The 16,735-nt window shown below is 42.5% G+C and overlaps 1 protein-coding gene and 1 pseudogene across 10 annotated transcripts in view; one reads left to right on the top strand and one right to left on the bottom strand.

Annotated features, from left to right (window-relative positions):
• Nucleotides 1–16,735, bottom strand: part of GRIA4 (glutamate ionotropic receptor AMPA type subunit 4) — a 433,261-nt gene that overhangs the window by 147,752 nt on the left and 268,774 nt on the right. The gene's annotated exons all lie outside the window — the stretch shown is intronic.
• On the top strand, nucleotides 5,743–7,266 carry LOC139017639 (hyaluronidase-2 pseudogene; annotated as a pseudogene).

Genomic DNA, 16,735 nt, shown 5'->3' on the forward strand with positions numbered 1-16,735 from the left:
ATTCTTGGTAGGTAAGGAAATTCCTTCCCACAACTTTGGGGAAATCATAATGTTTTTATTGATTTCAGAGAGAGAAAGGGAGAGGAAGAGAGAAACATCAATATGAGAGAGAATCATCCATCAGCTGGCTCTTGCATGCCTCCCTACTGGTGATCGAGCCTGCAACCTGGGCATATGCCTTGACCAAGAATTGATCCGTGACCTCCTGGTTCATGGGCTGATGCTCAACCACTGAGCAACACTGGCTGGGTGGGGGAATCATAATGTATAACAACACCCCACATCCTCTCAAAAGCACAAACAATAATTTAACTCATAGTCTTGAATTTCATATGCAGTTATTAGCCATTCTCTCAGTCACTTCAATTAGAAACCCAGGAGATATCTCAGACTTGTCACTGTTCTCCACCCTCATGCTAAGTCATCTTGATATTTCTTCTTAAATACAGTGGGGCCTTGACTTACGAGTGTCCCGACTAACAAGTTTTTCGAGATACAAACCGTCTCTCAGCTGATTTTTTGCTTTGAGTTGCGAGCTAAAATTCGGGTTGTGAACCAGCTTCAGATACTCCACCACTAGTTGGCGCAGCGAACGTCACAGTGAACGCCACAACATCAGCCCAGCATCACGTATCTCAACTCGTTCACTTTTGATTTGACATAGGAGTAATTTGAGTTACGAGCTCCGTCACAGAACAAATTAAACTCGTAAGTCAAGGCCCCACTGTATTATATTTAAAATATTTCATAAGCAACTCCCTCCTTAGTCATTCTGTCAATTTTCATTCAATGAATATTTATTGAGTGTGGATTGTCTCACAGGCCATTGCTCTAGGGACTGCAAACATCCTATCTAATAAAAGACAAAAAAGGGTAATTGACCATACCTTCGCTACACTTCCCATTGGCTAATCAGAGTGTTATGCAAATTAACTGCCAACAAAGATGACAGCTGGCAGCCACGCAGCTGAAGCGAGCAGGAGGCTTGCTTGCTCCAGTGATGGAGGAAGCCAAGGTTCCCCGCCTGCCGCGGCCTGGCTCTGAGTTCTGAAACCAACAAAGTTTCAATTATAGAAGCTAAACAAACCCCAGATACCTTCTTTCAGCAGGCCACGGCCTCAGAGCTGGAGCCAGCTCTCAGCTCCAGTGACGGCAACAAAGTTTCAATTATAGAAGGTAAATAAATCCCAGAATAAAAAATAAATAAAGGAGAGGCTGGGAGCTTCAGTCACCAGCCAGCCTGAAAACGGCCCTCAGCCCCTCACCCAGACTGGCCAGGCACCCCAGTGGGGACCTCCACCCTGAAGGGGGTGTGACCAGCTGCAAACAGCCATCAGCCCTTCACCCAGGCTGGCCAGGCACCCCAAGTGGGACCCCCACCCTGATCCGGGACACCCTTCAGGGCAAACCAGCCGGCCCCTAACCGTGCACCAGGCCTCTATCCTATATAGTAAAAGGGTAATATGCAAACTGACCCTAACAGCAGAATGACTGGGAATGACTGGTCACTATGACACACACTGACCACGAGGGGGCAGATGCTCAATGCAGGAGCTGCCCTCTGGTGGTCAGTGCGCTCCCACATAGGGGAGCTCTGCTCAGCCACAAGCCAGGCTGATGGCTGCCAGTACAGCGGTGGTGGTGGGAGTCTTTCCTGCCTCCTCAGCAGTGCTAAGGATGTCTGACTGCAGCTTAGGTCTGCTCCCCACTGGCAAGTGGACATCCCCTGAGGGCTGCCGGGCTGCCAGAGGGATGTCTGATTGCCAGCTTAGGCCCAATCCCCTGGGGGAGCGGGTCTAAGCCAGCAGGTGGTCATCCCCGGAGGGGTCCCAGACTGTAAGAAGGCACAGGCCGGGCTGAGGGACTCTCCCCCTGCCAAGTGTACAAATTTTTGTGCACCGGGCCTCTAGTAGAAATAATAAAAACAGTACAATGTTCCTACCTTCATGAAGCTTACAGTCCAGTGGCTGAGGCAGACAATAGACAATAGACAAATACACAAATACATTGCTAGTATAGCAACAAGAAGTTATATATGCTATGAAGAAAAATAAAGGAAGAATGGAACAGAATGACTGACTGGAGGTGAAGGTGGGAGGGGTGCTTATCATCTTACTGTCTATCTTAGGTATGCAAGACTTTTCTGACCTTCTATTGAGGTTTTATTCCTTAATATTTCCCTAGCTATCTGCTTATACAGTAATTATAGCTCATGTCTCACCAATTTAATTAAATTATTTATCAAGTAAGTACTATGTGGTACTTTTAAAAGTACAAAGTATATAGTGAATCAGTTATTGATCTCAAGAATGTTGAATTATAATAATTTTAATTGTTAGTTTACTTGTCTAGTCTTAAAGTGTTAGATGAGTTCTTAGTCATTTTTGTTTCTCCAGTTATTTTTTTCACACAAAGAAAATAATAAATTCAATAAGATTTAGATTGAATTGAATGGCAAGAGTAAAAATCCTGCCTTTTCAATATTACCCCTCATTTGATCAATCCTAATGATAGTAAAGATAATAATAAAAATAACTGGGTCAAATGGGAGTTCCATTTTTAATTTTTTGAGGAAACTCCATACTGTTTTCCACAGTGGCTGCACCAGTCTGCATTCCCACAAGCAGTGCACGAGAGTTCCTTTTTCTCCACCAGCAGTTGTCATTTGTCGATTTGTTGATGATAGTCATTCTGACAGGCATGAGATGGTATCTCATTATCGTTTTGATTTGCATCTTTTTGATGATTAGTGACTTTGAGCATGTTTTCATATGTCTCGTGGGCCTTCTGAATGTCCTCTTTCAAAAAGTGTCTATTTAAGTCCTTTGTCCATTTTTTGATTTGATTGTTTCTTTTCCTTTTGTAAAGTTTAATGAGCTCCCTATAAATTTTGGAGATTAGGTCTTTATTGGATATAACATTGGAAAATATGTTCTCTCATGTAGTGGGCTTTCTTCTTGTTTTATTGATGGTTTCTTTTGCTGTGCATTAGCTTTTTATTTTGATGCAGTCCCCTTTGTTCATTTTTTACTTTCCCATTTCTAGGAATATATCCCAAGAAATCAGAAACAACAATCAGAAAGGACATATGCACACCTATATTCATAGCAGCACAATTTACAATAGCCAAGATTTGGAAACAACCTAAGTGTCCATCAGCAGATGAGTGGATTAAAAAACTGTGGTACATCTACACAATGGAATACTATGCTGCTGTAAGAAAGAAAGAACTCTTACCATTTTCAACAGCATGAATGAACCTGGAGAGCATTATAATAAGTGAAATAAGCCAGTCGGAAAAGAAAAATATCACATTATCTCACTCATTTGTGGAATATAATGAACAACATAAACTGAAGAACAAAAATGGATCCAGAGACAAAGAAGCATCAAACGGGCCATCAATCTTCAGAGGGAAGGCAGGGGAGGGTGAGGGTGGGGAATAAGAGATCAACCAAAGGACTTGTATGCATGCATATAAGCATAACCAAATGGACACCGACACTAGCGGGGTAGAGGCATGTGCTGGGGGTAGCAAATGGGGGAAAAAAAGACATATGTAATACTATATCTAATACTTTAAACAATAAAGAATTAAAAAAATAAAAATAACTAATGATTATTGAAGACTTACATAATCCAAAGAATTAAGTGCTGTATTAAGTGCTTTATGGGCATGGTGTTACCTGTATTATCTTCATTTTATATAAAGGAACTGATGATAGAGAAGTTAAGTTGTTGACAAGGTTACTTGGCTATTAATTGATAGAGCTTTGCTCTGACATTAAAGTCTGCTTTTTATACTCTTCTATAATATAGTCTATAATACAATGAACGCTTAATTCCATTCTGTTTGGGTTACTTTATTCCCCTATTAAGAGCTCATCTTTGACCCAGAATGCCTCTGGTAGTGAAGCACTTCTGGGTACTGGGGTATTTCTGAGGAGTGCTGTGGCTTCTGCTATTCTTGTTAGGGATATACTTGCTGCTTTAACTGCACCCTCACAGAGAAGTGAAGCCCCTTCCCCTCCCCACCTGCTCCCCAATAGTCTTTCGTAGATCTGGTCCAACTGTCACAACCATTGAAAACCTTACAATAATGAACAAAAGTTCTTCCTCACAGTAGTCTGTGAATGCTGCCCTGTGGTCACTTTGAGTTAATGTCTCCCTGGCACATTCAATGCTCAGGACATACAAGCAACTGCCTTTTCTGAAGGATATCAAACATTAAATCAAAGAATTAGGTCAACTCCAGTGAAAAAGCTTTTGAATTACTACTTAAATCTATCTATTTGATTGCCCAAGTTCTTCCCACCTAGAAAGGGCCCCAAAACCCTACAGGACTATTTCAAAGATTATATTTGAATCATAGTATGGAATGGCTTTTGCTGATACCAGGATTAATGTAGGGGAGTTTTCTGAATAGGAATTAGCATTGGAAAATCAAAGATTACTTATATTTTTAATTAAAATAAGTTTGCCTGAAAATGATATGGATATAAAAACATTTGTCTATGATCTGATAATTGTATCATATTTGAGTCAAGTTTGTATTATCAGGATAGAAAATCAATTCAAGCTATTTATTTTTCAGCAAATATTTACAATATGGCAATAAGTCAGTAAACAAAGTGTCTTCTTTGCTTTCGGAATCAACAATTTATGCTAGGGGACAGAAGATTTGACTTTGGTGGGCACATGGTGCACAACAGATCTTGTAACACAGAAATCCACATTTGAAACCTACATGTTCATGTTGACCAATGTCACTCCGACAAATATAATAAAACAATCTGTACCAGGAACCACTGACCTAAATGAGTATTCACTTGGATGTTCCCCAAACACTGCTGACGTCCTTAAACATGGGCTGCTATTTATACAATGCCCCTTTCCATATTTGATGATTCTAACAGTTTCTGTAGATTGACTGTTCTTAAGCATGATTTCAATGTAATCTGAAAAAAGTTTTTCTTTTAAATCAAACTGAAGAATTCTAGAGTTCAAAGGATTTTTATTTTACCCTGGGACTTGCTTCTTTATAGATGTGGAACGATCTTGTATCCAGAAGAGAGTATAAATTAGGTTTCTGAATTTTTTAACAGAATGTCAGCTTTGCCATCTGTTCATCTTTTACTTACAGCATATAGTGCTTATGCATTCCTACTCCGCTAGCAAATCTAAAAGCTCATTGACCATTTGCAGCCCAGAGAGACTTTAAGGATCATCTAGTCCACATTTTTTAACTTGAGGAAATGAATGTCCCGCCCTCCCCAATGACTTACCAAGACATAAATTCTAGGTATGACATAGACTAAAACAGGAGTCTCCTGACTCCTAAGCTAGTTATTTTCCTGCATATCACTGTCTCTGGTTCCTATGGAAATTCTAGTTCACCAGTTGTTATTTGAGGAAGGCAATGTAAAGATTATGCTATTCTTCAAGGATCTAATTCTCAGACATAAGTCTCATTTATTTATTTAGACGGCAGAGTTAGATTTTTGCAAAGTAGCAATGCATTCTTAATGCCTTATAGAAGAAAGAACCTCCTGATAAATTCTTTGTATATAAGAAAGAACCTCCTGAGCAGAGGCGCCGAGCCGGGCCGGGTCTGGGCGAGCGGCCGGAGTGGGCTGGGCCGGGCCCAGGATGGCGGTGGCTGTGGCGCGGGACCTGGCGGCACCCCGCGAGAGCTCCTGAGCCGGTGCCAGGCAGGTGACACTTCTTCCTGCAGCCCCCAGCATGTGGGCAGGCCTGAGCCCCGCCATCATCCTGGCCCTGGCCCTGGCGTTGGCGGTAGCACGGGCCAAGGAGCTCAAGCCCACAGCGACGCCCATCTTCACCCGCCGGCCCTTCGTGGTGGCATGGGACGTGCCCACGCAGGACTGTGGCCCATGCCTCAAGGTGCCGCTGGACCTGGAGGAGAAGGCCTTCGACGTGCAGGCCTCCCCTAACGAGGTCTTCGTGGACCAGAGCAAAACCATCTACTACCGGGAGCGGCTAGGCCTGTACCCTTACTTCCATTCGGAGGGGAAGAAGCCGATGCACGGTGGGGTGCCCCAGAATGACAGCGTCCTGCGGGCGCACCTGGACATGCTGCAGGAGCGCGTGGAGCACTACATCCGCAGGCAGGAGCCCGCAGGCCTGGCGGTCATCGACTGGGAGGACTGGCGGCCCGTGTGGGTGCGCAACTGGCAGGACAAGGACGTGTACCGCCAGCTGTCGCGCCAGTTGGTGGCCAGCCGCCACCCCGACTGGCGGCCAGACCGCGTCAGCAAGCAGGCGCAGTACAAGTTCGAGTTCGGCGCTCGGGAGTTCATGCTGAGGACGCTGCGCTCCGCCAAGAGATTTCGGCCCCAGCACCTCTGGGGCTTCTACCTCTTCCCCGACTGTTACAACCAGGACTACTTGCAGAACTGGGAGACCTACACCGGCCGCTGCCCCGACGTGGAGGTCTCCCGAAACGACCAGCTGGCCTGGCTGTGGGCCGAGCGCACAGCCCTCTTCCCCTCTGTCTACCTGGAGGATGCGCTCGCTTCCACCGCCCATGGCCGCAACTTGGTCAGCTTTCTGGTCCAGGAGGCCCTCCGTGTCCCTCGCACCCACCACGCCAGCCACGCGCTCCCAGTCTACGTCTTCACGCGGCCCACCTACAGCCGCAGTCTCAAGGGCCTTAGCCAAATGGATCTCATCTCCACCATTGGCGCGAGTGCCGCCCTGGGCGCAGCCGGGGTCATCCTCTGGGGCGACGCAGGCTTCACCACCAGCATGGAGACGTGCCAGTACCTCAAGGACTACCTGATGCGGCTGCTGATCCCCTACGTCGTCGTGTCCTGGGCCGCCCACTATTGCAGCTGGGCCCAGTGCCACGGCCACGGGCGCTGCGTGCGCCGAGACCCCAGCACCAACACCTTTCTGCACCTCAGTGCCAGCAGCCTCCGCCTAGTGCCCAGCCACATGCCGGGTGAGCCCCCGTTGCGGCCAGAGGGGGAGCTCAGCTGGGCCGACCTCGACCACCTGCAGAAGCACTTTCAATGCCAATGCTACTTAGGCTGGGGCGGCGAGCAATGCCAATGGGACCGTGGGCGGGCAGCCGGGGGTACCAGGGGGGCCTGGGCTGGGTCCCACCTCACTGGCCTGCTGGCTGCGGCAGCCCTAGCCCTCACCTGGACTTTGTGGGGATCTCCCACCTGGCTTCGGGCAAGCTGGCCTTTGCCACAAGGGCTCTGCCAGGCATGTAGGAGCCTGCACAGGGTGGACAAATGAGTCCAGAGGGGGCAGAGCCCCTGGGATGCCTGGAGGGATCCACATCCGCTCTCACCCCCTGTTCTAAGGGGGAGGGGCAGTCACTTGGGGGACTCCTTCTGTCCCTGCCAGAGGAAGAGGGACATGGCCCACTCCCCTGCTCCTGGGTAGTTTATTATTATTATTATTATTTCGGGGCCTCTTTTGTAAATTAAATATAAAACAAAAAACAAAAAAAAAAAATAAAGAACCTCCTGATAAATTCCTTTTATAATGCAGAATGAGTAAAAAGTTTGTCTTTGTTAATCAAGATCTGAACCTACATCCTCCTTATTTAGATCCTTTTGCAAGATAATATGAATACAAATCTCACCAGTATGGGAAGACGTGGCTAGTAGCAGAGAAGTGTCTAAAAAATCCTTACTCATGTCTTTGATAACATTGCACTTGTCCTTGGAGAAGTCTGGACAGGGCTGAGAAGTTGAGTCTTTAAGAGGATATGAGCTCCCATTAGCTTTGGGCAAAATAGAGCAAAAGAAGAAAAAGACTACATGCCTATGGGTTCCCACTAAAATAAATTCTTTTAAAATTCACTTAATGGTTATCCAAAAGTTTGGTTCTCTTTCTCTTCAGCATCGTATTGGATTGACATTAAGAAATCTTTAATCCTTGAATGCTTGGTTGGTTTCAGACTCACAGGAACTGAAACTACTCCCCATTGTATTTCATTGCTTTTGGTCTTTGTTTTCTTCTTTTAAACCACTGTCACAGCTTTGGAAGAGATAAGAAAGTGTGGACTGAGGATTATTATGCGATTGTCTCATGACCAGCTTCAGTAAAGTTACAGTGAAGCATTTGCTGGTAGAATGATGTAGGAGGTTATTTACCCGTACATATCAGGAAAGTATGACCTAATCTTGTTAAATCTTGTATAATTCTACCTTCAAAATAAATGGGAAAGGTTTTCAATATCTTCACTATAACTGTTGTGGTCCAAATTATCATCATCTCTCACCTCAGCTATTGCAATTGCCTTCAAACAGTTTTTCCTGTTTTGGTCCTGGTCTTCTTGCAAGTCTATTCTTATCACAGTGGCCAAACTGATCCTAAAATATGGAAAGTCATATCATGCTACATCTCTGCTCACAATTCTTCAATAGCTTTCTTTCCATGTCATTGGTGGGGGGAGGGGGAGTAGTTTTTCAATGGCACTTTCCTCCCACTCTTATGGTCCTTGGACCTCTTCTCAACAATTCGCTCACTTAGCTCAAGTACACTGACCTCACTGCTGCTCCCTCGTAAGGAGTAGCATCCTCTGTCAATAAGGCTTTGCACATGCTCTTCCCTCTCCCCTTCGTGCTTTTCCCTCAGGAAGCAACAGGGCTCCCTCACCTGGTTCAAGTTTCACTCCAACAGTACCTTCTCCATGAGACCTTCCCTAAAAACCCCATTTAAAAATCAAATTTAAAAAGTTGGGGGACAGGAGGGAGGGGAGTAAGAGATCAACCGAAGGACTTGTATGCATCCATATAACCATAACTAATGGACATAAGACACTGGGGGGTAAGGGAGGGCAGGGGCTTGTCAAGGGCGGGGGGGGGGGGGGGGGGGGCGGAAAGGACACTTATGTAATACCCTTTGTAATACTTTTAGCGAAAAAAAAAAAAAGTTGAATAAAATAGTAAAACCTATATCCCCAGTGCTTAGTATACGGTATAGTAGGTATTCAATAAAGATTAGTTCATGAATGAAGGACAGTGGCTGTGCCCCATTAGCTGAGACAAGTTAACTATGTAGATTTGAGGGCTGCAGATTCAAGAGCCAGAGTGAGAGCTTGGTGTGACTTTGAATTCAAGGGCTCTACAGTTTTTGGAACAATAGCAACAACAAAAATGGGAGCACCTACTTGGATTGGCAAAGTTTTTATTTTAACAGTTGAGGGTGATTGAAAAAAATACTCAGAAACCTTATAACCAACTTCTATACCTGCTTACTTTTATAGAAAAGAAAACATTTTAATACTCAAAGAGTAAGAAAAATATAGGGTATGCAAAACATGTATATACACTTTGAATGATTATAAAGTCAGTGTTTATTAGTATATAGTTCATTTTTAAAATTTAACAGAATCTACAGAAATGAGTATTTTTTTTTTTTTTTTTGGTCAATGCCTGTTTTCAAACTGATGACCCTTCTGGTCCAGGCACTGCCGATAACGTGAAGCAATGGAATAGCAAACATCAAGAATCATTTTGTTTGGTATTTGTATGCCCTCAATTTGTTAACTGCTGCCGGTTTTGTACCGTAAACTTCATCTTCTATGTATCCCCATCAAAAGGTCTAGTGGATAAATTTTCTTTGTTCAAAGCTTAGTGACCACCCCCACAAATGTATACACACTTTGAATAATTATAAAGGCAGTGTACGTACTTCAACTGCGTTTTCAAATTTCCAGTAGCATTTAGGATGAGTTTCCTTTGTTCAAAGCTTAGTCTGGCTTAAAAGAAAGAAACATCAATTGAGCTGTCAGCTGTTAAGCTGTGTAGACATGTTTTGGGGACGCCCTGTATAACCTTAGGATACAGAACGTTTCTTCAATTGAAAAATGTGCTGTAGAGAAAACTCTCTCCGCTGTCCTGAGTTTTCTCCTTCCATCGCTGCAAGGTGTGTCCCTAAGAAACCTGCGCTGTGGACTCCAGCTCTGCAGCCCTGCTGTGACGGAACCCCAGCCACCCACAGGCGTAGCCCGCTCAGCTCCGCCTCCCGCAGGGCCACAGAGAGAACAATGATGTGCCTTCAATTCATCATCAACAGACAAAAAGAGTTTAGGAAAAGGTGCTGGGGTTAAGATCTGTATGGGAACAAGAATAAGACTTTAAAAGTTGTAAGGACTTTCCTTGGGAATACCCACTCGGTACCCCCTCTTCAGTTTAAGTGTTCGAATGCTGACTTATTTGAAAAAAATCCTATTGTCGAGAAATGAGGGTTAAAGAAAAACCATTAAAAGATATAGGAAGGAGGCTAATCATTGAAATTTTGTCATGGAGGGACCTAGAATCTTATAAAAGCCCAAAATCAAATGCAAACTTGGGGAGCCACTTAACAAACAAGCAGCCACGTCCACACAGATGGGCTCCTTTGCTTGTTTTAGAGCTTTCCATAAGTTCTGGAGGGCAGCAGTGCAGTTTCTGAGGATTTAGGAAGGTCGATTATGAAAAGGTCCACAAAAGTAAGAAAAGGGCAAACCTCTTGGTTAATAATAGATGAAAAGGGACAATTTGTGAAGCCGCAGGCACACAGAAATGGAAGGGCCTTCAGAATTAGGTTTCTCTATGAGATTGGTTTTCTAACAGAAGAACATTTCTCACCATATTTTGAGTAGCTAAGGTGTTTGTACTGTTTGATGTCAAAAGTTAGACTTACAGCAGACAGACTGAAATTGTTTGAAAGCCCTCTCGAAGCAACTTTGGAGAATCTTATAATGTAACCAGAGACCCAATGCATGAAATTCATGCAAGAGTAGGCCTTCCTCCCCCTCCTCCCTCCCACTGGGACGGGCTTCCCTCGCAGCCCTGGCTTCATCTGGAAGGACCTCTGGTCTAATTAGCATATTACGCTTTTATTATTATAGATAAGGAAACTGCATTGTTTAAACCTTGTAGGCACAGGGGAACATGGCCATTTGCCGCCAGTATTATGCAGCACAGCGAGATGCATGTAAAATGCCATGTGCAGGTGCTGCAGGTATATTGGGAAACTTCTGTAAAAAACAATTTTCTGTTCCCCGATCATCTTCTACTTAAGTTCCCCATGAGTTACAGGGAACAGTCTTGGTATTTCAAACAGAAATAATGTGCATTGGGAGCATTTATTAGTGGTTATACAGTATAGAAAATGAAATATATTTTAGTACCAATAATATTACTCACTTTTTTATGAGCAATAATTTGATTATTGAAGATTTCAGAAAGCATCAATGAGGAAAGACTTGTGTCTAAGAGTTTAAAATGGCAGAAACTTTAGTTCAATTTATAAAAAGAAAAATGTATTGACCTTAAAATGAATAAAAGTTGTCATTTTAATCTACAATTTAAAGTAGATAAGAATTGTTTGAAATATAGTAATATTATCTATAAAAACTTGCTAAATAGTCAAATTGTTGTAAACCATATAATTTTTGTTTTGGCAATAATAACATGAACAATCTAAAAAGACGTACTTAGTGCAGACTAAACTAATGTATTATTTGTAAAATGTTTAGATAAGGCAGGCTAAGGTTTATGTTTACCTTAGCTATTAGTGAAATCTCATAAAAAGTAATACTAATAAAACAACTTAGAAAAAGTTGATCATAATTAAAAGTATATTTTGGAAATATTTCTTTATAAGATGGTTATGAAAATTATAATATTCTGGTTAAAATACACTAGAGAAACATTTGTTATAAGACAAATGTTAATTATTGTAATTATAAATAATTGTTATATATACTATAAGAAGACTTCCCAAGGAATTGTATTTGTTCTCAACTCTTGGTCAACTGCATGCCACTCAATATGCTTGATATACATAAAATGCTATTTTTGTTAAAGTGTCCTATAATTCTGATTTATCCCTATTTTTATTATTAAAGATTGCATACATAAGAAAGAAGTCCTCCATTATTTTTACTAAACTTTCAATACTCAATCCTTAAAAAATAGTCTTTTAAAAAGAAACTAATAATGTATTAATTTATACCCACCTATTTATCCTTAGAACGCCTCTGAATACAAGGGATGAAGGGAGTTATGATTATTTTCATTTCACAGTAGAGAAACTGAATATAAAGATTAAGTATCAATCATTAGTAATGAACTGGAGCTAGGATAGAGCTCTTTATTTTCCATCTTTAATCCATTTATTCTTAGTAATTATTGATTGTGCTTTTATAAGATTTTTACATAGCATCTTCTACAAACATGCAATGCTTTTTCAAGAGTGACATATTTTCCATTTTATGGTCAAATAAAATGAGACAGAGATGAAATGACCTAAAAAAGGTAAAAATGGCATTCATTATCAAAATATAAACAGAAGTTGAGAGATTATTGTTTCTCTTCTGCTCATTTTTAAAAATTCATATTTATTGAACACATTTTTGTATTTAGATATAGTGATTTAGATTTGCAAAGAGAACTAAAACTGGCCCATGCCCATGAGCAGCTCACACTGTATGAGGAGAAGCAGAAATGCTACCTTACAATAGGATAGATGACATGTACATAAATACTTTCCCGATAAGACGGAGAGTAGTAGATATAATTTGAGAGCTCCAGATACACTACTGTGAACGTTTAATAGCAATAACTTTTCTCATTTTCTAGAGTTAGTAGAATCTGCCCTATGTACATCTTCATAACATCAGAAAGAGAGGGAACTCAGCCATGGCAGTGGGGCAGGCTAGAGAAGCCCTGTACATTCCTTGGGTAGGATGATGACCCTGTCTGCTTATATAAGTGGTGAGCACTGGAGACTGAGGAAGCAAATTAAATAGCACTGGGAACAAGGACCAAAGAAGAAGGCAGTACTAGTAAGAGCCTGAATGTCAGTTTCATGGAGCCATCAAGTTTCTGGGGTGTGTCATTAGTCACCATCCTGTCTGTCTCCAGGCGAGAGACAACGACTTCAGTCCAGCAGTTCTCAGAGTTGATGCAGGGTGGGGGGGGTGGGGGGGGTGGGGGGCAGGGAAGGATGGGTGTAGGGCTCCTGCCTCAGCGGTCAGATGAGTGTCAGCTCTTCTGTACTTTTCAGCCAATAATTCTTAGATCATTCTGCAGGGTCAGAACAGAACTCCACAGTCAAGCATTTACTTGGGAGCCTAAGGAGCGTAAGGTATCTATATATATAAAAGCCTAAGCGACCATTCAACCATTTGACTGGTTGCTATGATGCGCACTGACCACCAGTGGGCAGACGCTCAATGCAGGAGCTGCCCCCTGGTGGTCAGTGCGCTCCCACAGTGGGAGCACCGCTCAGCTGACCGATGGGCACCAAACACAGGGCTCATGGCTGGCAAGTGCCGTTGCAGAAGTGAGAGCCTCTCCTGATTGGGACTGACTGTGCACTAGTAACTATAAAGGAATAGGCTGGTCTGAGCCCACAGTAGGAGAAAGCCCATGGTCCTTAGTAGGCTCCTGTGCTGCATGCTGATGTTACTGCTTACATTGTAGAAATGGAGCCTCCAGGTTTTATCAAAACTTAAAACATTTTAACTCACAGAAAGAGAACCATAATTACTTGATTAGGTGATTTTATCTTTAATGGGAAATAATGCTAGTGTTAAATACGTGTTTTTTTTTTTACTTCACCTTTTATTGAATTCTGTAATCAGCTTTTTATCAAAGTTTAATTTATTTTAATTATCAAAACCTTAGTGTAAACTTGAAAATTGCCAGAAGTAGGCCAAGCCTTTTGAAACCAATCTAAGTAAAGTGTCTTCAGATGAGAGTGGGCTTTATCTCTCGTTCATTATGAGTGTTTCGGGAAGATAAGCGATTGTATTAGAAACAGAATTAATCACCCTGCATGTATTCTCACCTAGCGCTGCGCATCACAATGATAGTTCTTATTGGGAAATCATAATATTCCAAACACTCCAATTTGCAATATTGTTGACTTAAAAAAATAGTAAGAATAAATACTATGCTAGAACTTAAAAATTATGCAAAATTTAGGGATTCCTGATTGAAAAATTTCTCCACACCAGGAGAACCTATTTCATGGTAGCCTGTCATGAACTCCTTGATTCCTAGTGGAGTTCTACAGGGTGCTTCTCTTCCCCATTTTGATTTCCAAATTTAGTCTCCCTCTGGCCTTACCTTCAAGAGTCGGCCTTGCTGTTCTGCCTGGCTGAGAAGGTAAAGGACAGCTGGGAAGTTGTATCTCCTTTACTTGGAAGCACTGCCAAACACCTGAATCTACAGCTGTGCTCCTTACTTTCTTCAATAATGAAGGGGCCAGGGCACTTCCTTCTCTTTATTGCCAGTGACTCCAACTGAAGTAATGGATCCAGCAGGTGAAGATCCAGTGTGGTCTTAAGGGGCCTGTGGGAACATCCTCAATCGTGGAAAGGCATTATTTTTATTTCTTTCTTTCTTTTTTGTTAATCTTCACCCAAAGATATTTTTTCCATTGATTTTTAGAGAGAGAGAGAAACATCGAGGTGAGAGAGACACACTGATTGGTTGCCTCCAGCACTCGCCCTGACCTGGGCTGCAGATCGAACCTGCCACCCAGGTATGTGCCCTTGGCTGGGAATCGAACCTGAGACCCTTGGATGTGCAGGCCAATGCTCTAACCACTTAGCAACACCAGTCACAGCTGGAAAATGATAATTATAACCACATTACTGTACTTGAGTCACCCTGCTACTAGTTTGAATATGATGCAAATATTGTTTGGAGTATGAATTTACATATATATGTGTGTGTATATACACACAATACAGATTAAAAATTATCAGTATTAGAAATAATGATTAGAAATTAGTATTAGAAATAATGCACACACATATACATCCTTGTACATTACTTAGGACAGTGGCTCTCAACCTTGGCTGCACATTAGAATCACCTGGGAATCTTTCTAAAATCCTGATTCCTGGGCCTCATCCTCCGGAAATTCTGTTTCTTTGTTATGGGGTGGGGCCACAACATTAGTAACAAAGAAACAGAATTTCCAGAGGATGAGGCCCAGAAATCAGGATTTTAAAAAGATTCCCAGGTGATTCTAATGTGCAGCCAAGGTTGAGAACCACTGACTTAGGACTATTTTTTTCAGAGTCATTTTCAGATCATCTACATCAGAATCACCTGCTGTGCTTGTTAAAGACTGTCCCTGGCCTCTACACCAGACCAACCCAACCAGAATCTCTGTGTTTGGGACTCACACGCTTTCCATGTGATTCAAATGGTGAATAAGCTTTGAGAGTCATTGACGTCTATGATGGCAGAGACAGTACAAGCTATGAGTGCTCTGAAGTTGGAGCCTAGAGTGAGGACAAGCGTCTATAACATGAAGGAAGACCTGTCAAGGCAGAGAACCCAGAGTAAATGAAGGGCAGAAGGACTGATGGGGGGAAAGGAACTCCATCTGTCAGCTATCTAGTCTATGCTCCTCCTATGACTGTTTCGCTTCATCATTATTTCCAGTTGAGTGACTGAAAGCTTTTAGTCAGACACTTCAAAATGAAACATGTATCTGAACAGCCTTCACATCGCAGTTAAGTGAGGTGGTCCCAATATTAGCTCCTCCCCCACTGCCTGCAAGATGAGTCAAATAGAGCAAGTCAGCACCCTGTACTTTCTCCTCCTCCCCTCAGCCCCCTTTAACTCCCTGCTTTTGTGCTCTGGCCCATTAGGAGAACGGAGGAGAGAGGGATACAATAAAATTGCCTCTTCCAGAGCCTCATGCTGCTCTACCTATTTAGTTTTCCTATCTAGCAGCCTGGGGCTTAAACTCTTTACTATTGAGAAAAGCTAAGGAAACAATCAGTGAACTGAAATTCTCTTAATTTGTAAAACATTTTCGTTATCACTTTTATTTCACTCTTCTCCATGATATTCATAAGATAGTTCTTTTATAGGCACTTACCTTCTACCCTCAAACATACCGTGACTCTTCCATCTTGTTAAACTGTTTTATCCACTCTATTTCTTATCCTATTAGTTATTGTCTTATTTGTATTTTCTTTCTTTCATTACTAAATGTCTCAAATGCCAAGCATTTATCTGCTGGTTTCATTTTATTGCATCCCATTTTCTTTATAGCCCCCCCCCCCCCCATTTTAATGACACTGCTCTCTCAAATATCGGCAATGGTCTCTGCTTTTCCAAATTCAATGACTTTCTTTTTTCTTGTCCATTAAAAGCCATAAAAATAATGGAGTTTAATATGTATCACCTGGGAATCTAGCCAGACTGCTAATTAACCAGAGCCATGGATTTGCAGATCTTATTTTCCCTCTCAAATTTTTATTTATTTTAGAGAGAGGAAGAAGGGAGAGAGGGAAACACCGATTTGCTGCTACATCCATCCATATACCCACTGGTTGATTCTTGTATGTATGTGCCCTGACCTGACCTGATATCCAACCCGAAACCCCGACATATCGGGACAATGCTTCAACCACTTGAGGCACCTGGTCAGGGCCATGATTTGCAGAAAGTTACTTGGATGTACAGATTGCATTTCATCACCATTTGACTTTACCCACTGTTGCATTCATAGCTGTATTTCTTATTTATTACTAGAGGCCCAGTGCATGAAATTCATGCACAGGTAGGGTCCCTAGCGGCTTCTGGCTGCCGGCCAGGGTGCCTCCCTTCCCCTGGCCGCCTGCCGCTGCCAGTGGCCCCGCCCCCTGGTCTAACTCCCAGTCAAGGGGACAATTTGCATATTAGGCTTTTAGTGTATAGGATAGTAAAGGATGAAAATGGAAAACCACAGT

This window comes from Myotis yumanensis, unplaced genomic scaffold, assembly GCF_028538775.1.
Source record: "Myotis yumanensis isolate MYYU_CA2020_CCGP unplaced genomic scaffold, mMyoYum1.0.hap1 SCAF_10, whole genome shotgun sequence".
NCBI classification, from domain to species: Eukaryota; Metazoa; Chordata; class Mammalia; order Chiroptera; family Vespertilionidae; genus Myotis; species Myotis yumanensis.